This window comes from Lactuca sativa, chromosome 2 (genome assembly GCF_002870075.4).
Source record: "Lactuca sativa cultivar Salinas chromosome 2, Lsat_Salinas_v11, whole genome shotgun sequence".
Lineage (NCBI taxonomy): Eukaryota > Viridiplantae > Streptophyta > Magnoliopsida > Asterales > Asteraceae > Lactuca > Lactuca sativa.
This window is the reverse complement of record NC_056624.2, coordinates 30,244,478-30,254,778: the sequence shown is the minus strand read 5'-3', so window position 1 is coordinate 30,254,778 and position 10,301 is coordinate 30,244,478.

The window sequence follows — 10,301 nt, the reverse complement described above, 5'->3', positions numbered from 1 at the left end:
GTCGAGTAATTGATTAGCAATTTGTGATCAATTCATTTGATCAATTCACAAATTCATCAAGTTTTTCAAGTTTTTCATCAAAATCCTTGTGTTCAACAATGGAGAACTTTAACATGAACACTATGAGCTCATACTCTCATTTGCTTGGTTCATCTACTAAGATTCCGATGTTGATTCCGGAATATTATGATCAATGGGCTGACATAATGGAAGATTATCTGAATGGGATTGATGACGAGCTCTAGAACTGTATCAATGGACCAGTTCTACCTCCTGCGAATGTTCAGACATTAGGAGCTTCTGGAACTTGAAATCAGGTCAGTGATCAACTTGATCATATGAAAAAGAATGAGAAGAGATGTATGCGAGAGCTGAAAGGTGCATTGCCACCTGTGGTTTACAACTACATTCGTGGTTGTAAAACAGCTAAAGACATCTGGATCACATTGAAGGAAAAATACCAGGGTACTGAAAAGACAAAGATCAATTCTGTTAAACAATGTCTTGTTGAGCTTAAGGAGTTCAGACAGAAGGATGCTGAGACGATTGAAAATTACTATGATCGTCTGAATGAACTCATTTATCGATGCAGCATATATGGAATCACAAGGTCTCTTATGGAATTCAACCTTACATTCATCATGGGGCTTCGCAAAAAATGGCGAAGTGTAAGCATGATGATAAAGAATCAGCAGAGCTTTGATACTTCAAGTCTGAATGATCTATACAATCAGCTGAAGACACACGAAAACGAAGTGGCTGAAATATTAGAAGAGTCAAAACAAAGTTTGGGTGGACCACTGGCTTTGGTATCAAAAATGAATGAAGTTGAGTCTATTTTAAAGGAATGCTCAGATGATGAGGGGTTCCTGATGAATTCTGATGATGAGGCGGTTGCATTTTACTCAAACAACAGAGTAAACAAATTTTTTTAAGAAGCCATTTAACCCAAAGGGTATGCAAGGAGATGCGAAGAGTGCTTTTGTGAAAGCTGGAGTAAAGACTGGAGGTGAGGAGAAGAAGAAGTATGAGAAGTATGAGAAGGTGGATGAAAATGTGAAGGAATCGAAGGCAGAGAAAAAGCTGAATGGTGACTCAGGAGTCAATTGTCATTACTGTAATGGAGCTAACCACTTCGCAACTGACTGCATGTTAAGGAAGAAGGATGAAAAGAAATCCAAAGTCAAAGACAAAGCTTACTATGATGAGAAGCTTGAGGAAGTTCGTGCAAAAGAAAAAGGTCTATCTTTGGTTGCTAGGGGAGAGATAGACGAAGATGAAAGTGGAACCTACCAAATCTGGTCTTCGGGTTCAGATGATGAAGAAATGAGGCACCCTACACATGGTGCGATGTTCGCTAGTTTTGAGGAGAATAGCGAAGAAGAAGAAGAAGAAATCTTTGGACATTGCTTCGTGTCCAAATCCACTGATAAGTCTCCTATGACCACCAAGGTACGTGCTATTCTTGAATCTTTTAATATTCCTCTAATTGCTTATGATGCTGAAATAACTGCTTTCGATGGTATTGTTGCTTATTTTGATGTTGTTATTGTGTCTGCTAGTATTGAGGCTCAAAATTTAAAAACACAACTAGCTGAGACACGAAGACAGTTAGACATAAAACAAAGCAGGGTAGATTATCTTGAACTACAAATGAAAAATGTCAATTATGATAGGGATAGTCTAGATAGAGATGTAAGATTGTTGTTAGCTCAACGAAACATCTACTGTAATTCAGCTAAGAGATTATATGCAAAGTTAACTGCTTTACATCATTCATCCTAAATAAGCAAAGAACAACATAGAAAATTACTACCTTTTCTTACTTATGAACGTGAAAAAGTTGATGTTATATCGTATGATTATGAAGATACTATTACTCAGTTTGACAAAATACCTAACGATAGATTTGCATATGGTATTGTCAAAATTATTGAATTTCTGAATGCTGATGAATTGGTAGATATTGTAAATGATAGTTTAACAAAGAATGAATAATGTAAGATTTTAAAGAAAACTGAGACTTCGACTCTTGATTCTCAACTCAATTATGCTGATATCGATGATAATTCAGATAATGAGAGTGAAATTAGTGAAATCGAAGAGGAAGAAGAGATTGATTGTTCTAAACTGTCTATAATTAATATAACGTCTAAGGTCAAAGGTAAAGAAACTTTAGTTGATTCGATAGTGAAGGTTGACACTGACAAACCCTCAACTTCGCAACTTTTTGAATTTAATGATGTGGAAATTCGAAGTAGCCAAACAGATGACACTGATGATGACGAAGAGAAAGTCAAAACTTCGTGTGAATGTAAGAAAGAGAAGAATGTTTCAACTGAAACATCACCTACACGCGTTGTTGTTAAAAAAGTGTATGGTGACACGAACGAATTCAACCAAGTTCATAATGACAAAGGTGCACACTACTTGGAAACCAACACGGTTGTCTATCCGAATTTTACATGCACTGATAAAACGGTTTTTCCAAACCAAGTCTTCGTCACTACTGGAAATGTTGAGAAAATCAAGCCTGAATTTAAGAAAATGGTTGAAAATGATAACAAACGATCACGTACCAAAGGTTTCTTTGCAAATCAAAACACGGTAGAAAACAATTTAACTCAAAATTCTTATGTTTTTCAACATCAAAAACCACCACAAAAATGGTTGGTTAAACATAAAAAAGAAAAGAAAGTGTTTCAAAAAGATGGTAAAACAAAATCAGAAGTGAAATTGAATTCTCACAAATTTAAAATGATGGTTGGAAAATTTTCAAGTGAAAACAATGTTTCGAAACGATAGGCACGAAAGGCAATTTTTTCGCAAATAGTGTCTAATGAAAAGCCTAATGTTGTTAAAACACAGGATTCGAAATCAACAACATCAAAATTTCAGAAAACAAACAAAAGGAAATATGATAACATTAGAAGATATGAGACTTCGCATAACTTTGTGAATGATCATAAGTTTCAAAATGCTAGAAAATCAACGAATAAATCTCTAATTTTGAATGTCAAAACCCAAAGAAAAACAAAATTTTCACCTAAACAACCAAATTTTCCAAATCATTCGATCACAAAACCGACCAAAGTTTCTTACACAAAAGGAAAATATGATGTAAATTCGATCAACAATTGGCTGGAAGGGCAAGGAAAACAATTTCAAACTGGCAAATTTTCACAACAACAAATCAAGACTGCATTCAAAAAATATGTGAATGAATCTTTTGTTGATAGTTCATCTTCTCATGGTTCGAATGTTCCAGTACAAACATGGAAACCAGTTGTGGAAGTTAAGCAGGTTGCGAAGGCTGAGGTGAAAATCAAGGAAAACCCAAAACTATCGAACAACTTTATTTCAATATCTAGATCTAATGATGTTGATTTAATTCATAGTGTAAAGGAAAAAGTAAAAACCTGGGTTTTAAATTCTAAGAATCTGTTTAATGTTACTAATGAAGGACCCAAAAAGACTTGGGTTCCTAAATTTTTCCATTAAATGCAGGTGATGTGTGATGAGCAATACGATTCGAAATGGTATATTGACAGTGGTTGCTCTCGTCACATGACTGGAAGAAAGGAGAACTTACGAGATTATAGAAGCTTGGAAAATGCTGCAGTAGTCAAATTCGGCAACAATCATAAGTGTCAGGTGAAAGGCTATGGAAAAGTCACGAGTGGGCAATTCACAGTAAATCGAGTTGCTTATGTCGAAGGCCTTCAACATAACTTGATTAGTATTTCAAAACTTGTTGTAGGCACTGGAAAGCAGGTGGTGTTCAATGAAGAAGGCAGCATCATATTGAAAGTGAACACGAATGAAGTGCTTCTCAAGTCAAAAAGATATAGAGACATGTTCACACTCGATATCAAACCGATTGTGGGCAAACCAACAGTGTGTCTCTTGTCGAAGGCTTCTAATGATGTTAGCTGGCTATGGCATCGCAAATTGTCTCACTTGAACTTTCGCAATATTAACAAACTTGTCACTGAAGATTTGGTTCGCGCTTTTCCTGTACTTAAATTTGATAATGATACTTTATGTGCAGTTTGCAAACAAGGAAAACAACATAGAAAAGGACATCCAATCATTATAAACTCGAATATCGTAGCACTGTTGGAACTTCTTCACATCGACTTATGTGGACCGACGACTGTTGAGACACTCAATAAAAAGCGGTACATTTTAGTTGTTGTTGATGATTTTTCTTGATTTACATGGGTATTTTTTGTCAGGTTAAAATCTGAGGTTGCTCAGACGATGATCGACTTTATCAAGAAGATTGAGATGAGTCGTAAAAAGAGTGTTCGAAAGATCAAAAGTGATAATGGTTCTGAGTTTAAAAATCAAAAGCTGGAATCGTTTCTCACAGCTAAGGGAATTTCGCATAATTTCTCATCACCATATACACCACAACAAAATGGTGTGGTCGAAAGGAGAAATAGGTCTCTATGCGAAGTGGCAAGGACTATGCTGACATATGCGAACTTACCTCAATATCTTTGGGCTGAAGCTGTGTCAACTGCGTGTTTTACTCAGAATCATTCATTCATTCATCGAAGATTCAATATTACTCCATATGAAATACTTAACAATCGAAAACCTAATGTAAAATTTTTACATGTTTTTGGTTGTAGGTGTTTTATAATGAACTTAAAATATAATCTTTCCAAGTTCGACGCAAAGGCTGATGAAGGCATATTCTTAGGATATTCACATAATTCTGTCACATACAGAGTGTTAAACAAACACGAAAAGTTGAAGAGACTTTTAACTTAACCTGTGATGACTATTTTCTTAAGCAGATAGATCGCACATTCGAACAGAAACCAATCATAGCGGATTCAAATAATCAAGTCGAAAATGAAAATACTATTGATTTTAATTATGAATTAATATTTGGTATTCCTGATAAGGCGATCGATGCTGAAATTCATGTTGCTGATAATCAAACACCAGAATCCTCAAAACACAATGATGACTCTACTCATACATCTGTCTCAAATAGTAGTGAAAGCATTCCTGAAGTTCGTATGGAGGGGGAGCATACGACTGATGAAATCAAAGTTCAAGGTGGGCATCCTTTCGAGGGGGAGAAAAGACATGTAGATCAACATGTTGAAGGGGAGCATCAAGATAATAATCAAGTGGAGGGGGAGCTTGTAGTTTCAGTTGAGAGGGAGTATGAATTTGATGACAATATTTCAGTTGCTGGAACTGAAAACGAAGAGGTCATAGGGAATCCTCAAGACAGTGTGTTGACTAGAGCTCAGATTCGTGCCAAAAACGAGGTACTTAATGCGAATCAAGAATTGTGTATGTTTAATGTTTTTATTTCGAAAATAGAGCCAAAGACAGTAAAGAATGCAATGGAACACTCAGATTGGGTTGTTGCCATGCAATCCGAACTGGCTGAATTCGAACGAAACAAGGTTTGGAGACTTATTCCTAAACCTTCTGATGTTTCGATTGTTGGGTTAAAATGGATTTTCAAAACTAAAACCGATAAAGATGGAAATATTATTTGAAACAAGGCTAGGCTTGTAGTAAATGGATATTTGCAACAAGAAGGAATCGACTATGAAGAAACCTTCGCCCCTATAGCAAGACTCGAGGCAGTTCGAATATTCTTAGCCTATGCAACTCATAAAATTTTGATGTTTATCAAATAGACGTTAAGTGCGCATTCTTGAATGGAGAGCTAGAAGAAACGGTCTATGTCGAACAACCATCGGGCTTCGTAAATGAGGAACATCCTGATCATGTCTACATTCTAGACAAAGCAGTTTATGGGTTAAAATAAGCACCAAGAGCATGGTATGCAACTCTTACGAATTTCTTGAAACAGTCAAAATTTAAGCAAGGATCAGTTGATCCCACATTATTTCGAATGAAAGTGGGTAATCATCTAATGTTTGTTCAAATCTATGTTGACGATATTATTTTTGGCTCTACTGACCCTAAATTGTCTACTGAGTTCGAAAATCTTATGAAAAGTCAATTCGAAATGAGCATGATGGGAAAAATAAATAATTTTCTTGGTTTGAATATAACACAGAATAAGGATGGAATTTTTATTAATCAAGAAAAATACACGAAGAATCTACTCGAGAAGTTTGGAATGAAGAACACTACAAAGCTTAGAGTACCAATGGCAGTGGGAAAAAGACTAACTCCTTCATTAGATGCTCCTGCTGTTGATCTAACACTTTATCGAAGCATGATAGGGTCTTTATTGTACTTAACTGCAAGTAGGCCTGGTATTATGTTTTCAGTTTGTAGTTGTGCCAGGCACCAAGCAAATCCCAGAGAGCCCCACTTAACTGCAGTGAAAAACATTTTTTGATATCTTAAGGGGACAATTTCGTTAGGACTTTGGTATCCTTCGAATTCGGGATTTGTCATTCAAGATTTTTCGAATGCTGACCTAGGGGGATGTACTTTGGATCGAAAAAGTACAAGTGGTGGATGTCAACTTTTGGACGGGATGCTGGTGAGTTGGCAATTGAAGAAGAAAACTTGTGTTGCTATCTCCACTGTTGAAGCTGAATATATTTCGGCAGTTGCCTGTACTTCTCAAATTATTTGGATAGAAAGTCAACTTCGCGATTATGCTATAAACATGAAAAAGATTCCCTTGTACTGTGATTCTCAAAGTGCGATTCGCATTTGTCACAATCCTGTACAACACTCAAAGAAAAAACACATTGCTCTTCAATATCACTTTATCAAAGATCATGTAGAGGAAGGGAATATCGAAGTACATTTTGTTAAGACCACTAAACAACTTGCTGATATTTTTACTAAAGCTCTTGATAAAAAATCATTTGTGAGAATTTTAGCAGGTTTAGGAATGCTCGATGCGAATTCAGTGCCAAATATTATCACTCAATGATGAAAGAAGTTTGTCTAGTAAAGAAACTTTCATTCAGCAGATCTGAGTCGGAATCATTCAGAAGTTACTGTGCGATAAGAGGCTTTGCTATGTTTCACATTCGCATTTCGGATTTGTGTTTTTCAGTACTAGTGGGAGCAAAATTTGAAGAGGCCATTCTTAGGTTTATATGGGAAGGTATCATTTCTTTGAACTATATACTAGTTAGGATGTCCCTAGAAGCATGCTGCAACATGTCGACCCAAGCCTCATATGACTCTATGTGTATCAAACGAAAGCCTTAATGAAATTTTCATACAAAAGTTTCTTCCCAATTTGGCTTACATTCGCATAAGTCCAACGAGCTACCTTACTCTTCTCACATGAGTTAAGATTATTTTGTTTGGTCCAAAAATAACAGAAGGTACATTCGATCTTACAACCAATCTTTTTCATCACAAAATTTCTTAACACGACGCACACATGAAGACACATGCCCATGAGGTCACTTGATCAAAACAATCGTGATTTAGACATGTCATCAATCTGTGTTAATGATCTTATTTCATGAGTCCGTGAAGTAAGTAAAACCCAAAACCTTCACACATTAAGGAATTGACAAGGAACCATGTTCCAGAATTATACGAAACATTTGTTTCTGTACCTGGTATTTCATATACTCTAAATCATATTCATTTGTATGAATGGTCCTGATCAAATGTTCGAAGCCCACGATGTTTGTTTCCCAACAGGATCTAGCACTTAATTTTTTTTATGAATATGATTTCCGTGTGAGTATATATCTGAATCCATTGTCACTTTTCAAAATAATCCAAAGCAATCTTGTTCCTGATCAAAACGGTCAAACAAGTAATTTCGGTTACAATTACTCACCTTATGTTTAGGTTGTTATGTAACGAAATTCGCATAACCACCAAATTAAGCCTATAAAAGAAGCCCTTCGATACTTCTCTACAAGTAGTTGATTGTATATCACGGGAACACATGAAAGCAGTTGATTACCTCTCTTGGTAATTAACGAAGTAACCTTTGCCCGGGATTTCACTGCTTCGTGTCAATAAATTTAGACATCACAGAATCCCAAATTTTTTTCTTAAAATTGCTTCTTATCTCATTCGTTTGAATCACAAGCACTCACGAAATCCTTGAGGTTGTAAGTATTACCAACTTAGGCTGAAGATTTCACAAGTCTGGCATATGACTTTGTTTAACATCCCATAAACGAAAGAGCCTAACCTCGAAAACGAAGGGTTCAATTTTTAACAGATGAGGTCGCGATGGGTTTAATGTAACCGTTGGCCCTAGTTTCAAGGCATTTAATAGGGCATGATCATTACAACGGCTAGTGATTACGAGTTTTCAGGAACACGTAACCTAGTCTATAATTCATCAACGGTTCAACTTTGGGGAAATATATAAAACGGGAATTTTTCACTGAAATCTTTACGCGATTCATAACTTTCAGACGAACAAAAACCCTAGAATTCTTCTATCAAGTTATTCCCAATTTTCAACAATGGCAGCCAATCAATCCAACACTAAAGACATTGTATCACAACCTCTGATGAAAATCAAAAGTACAAATTATCAGGTTGAAGCTGCTGTGTCAACATATCCAGAGGAGTTGAAGATGTTAATTGTTGCACTGAAGCGATCACCTTTAGCCACGGTGATGTTTAACTCTTTTTCTGTTTCGATGAGCTGGTTATCAATGGCGGCTTCCACAGCATCATACAACAAAGCAACATACATCATCACTTTCAACTTGGTGGATGATAGAAGGGTTCGATTGACAAAGTCGATGTTCATTAGTTACTTGGAGATTCCTAACTCAACACCCTTCTTCAAATCACACAATGCACAGATTGTTCATATGTTCAATGAGATGGGGCATCAACCACAGCTGCACAAAATCAGTGATTTCAGAAAGTCAGGCTTGCCTTGTATGTGGAATTTTCTCTTTGGAATTTTCCTCAGGTGTTTAACAGGTCGAAGTGTAGGTCTCGACAGAGGCAGGATGGAAGTATATGCTATGGTTATGGGGTTATACTACAATCTAAGTGTCGATTATGGGACTCAATTATGGAAGGGATTTATTAAGAGCCTTGAAAATACGACGGTCAAAAAGGGGATTTCGTGTGCTCGTTATTGGAGCTTGATTCTTCAAAAGGTTTTTGAAAAAGCAGGCATACAAGTTCCTGAAGGTGCAGAGGTTGCAAAATTTACTAAGTATCAATGCCCTAAGGTAGTGGAGAATGATGAAAATATCTTTATAAAGATTGCGAGAATTCCTGATGCAATGCTTCATAAAGTAAATTCTTCTCATAAAGTGCTCATCAGATATATGAAGTCTATCAATCCAGATGTTCAAACTGGAGTTTTGTTAAATGTTGAAGGTGAGTCTTCCAAGCAAGCACATAAGTCAAAGAATGAGGAGAAAACAAAGACTGAATTATCTAAGTCTTTAGTAAGGGAAGAGAGTCAGAAGGTTGCTGGATCTGACAAGCCTGCGAAGGAGCTTATGCCTTCAAAATCAGGTGTTTTAAAGAAGCTTCGCAAAATGTCTCACAATCGGACTTCGTTTGATGATTCTCCAACCATTCTCAAAACACAAGTGAATAGTAAGGGAATCGTTATCAGAGAAATTCCTGCACATACTTCTCCAATGTCCAAGAAAAAGCAAGCCCATGATGTTGCGAAGCACATCATTGGGAAATTGTATAAGAAAAGGAAGCTTGTTGTTCGCGATGGCTCTTCAGAAGATGAAGTTGATCCTAAAAATCCGATTGTTTCGACTTCAACAATGGTAACAACTTCACTTTTCAGAGGATGTTCTTGGGTCGTAAACTCCCCAAAAGTTGATGCCAAATTGTCCCAAAACTTATTATAGGGCCTTTTAGGATTTATCTAAGGTGTATGAGACCATGTTGTACCATTAAGACATACATCTTGAAGGACTTAATGGAGTTTACGGCCCAAGAACAAGTCTTGACCGTAAACTCCCCAAAAATGTCACAAATTAAGGGTTTAATCCCTCCCTCTTAGTTCAAAACACATACCATTAAATTAAGGAAGTGAGATAAGGCCCTAAACACACATTTTGGAGTGCCATATGAGTTTACGGCCAAGCCTAGGGGGCTTACGGCCGTAAACTCCCAAAGGAAGGCCTTTTAGGCCATAAACTCTAAGAGAGTGAGCTCATGGACCCTCCCGTAAATCATTCATGGCCTTGTACCACTCCCGGGAACCCTTTCTAGGCCATAAAACCCCGAAAACGATGCTAGAATGCCCAAATACTTTAATGAAAAGCACAAGATGATTAACTTCTTGTTAAATACATATTTCATATGACATTAGGTTCCTAAAAGGTGCTCAAGTGGTTATTTGGTACCAAACGCTCAAT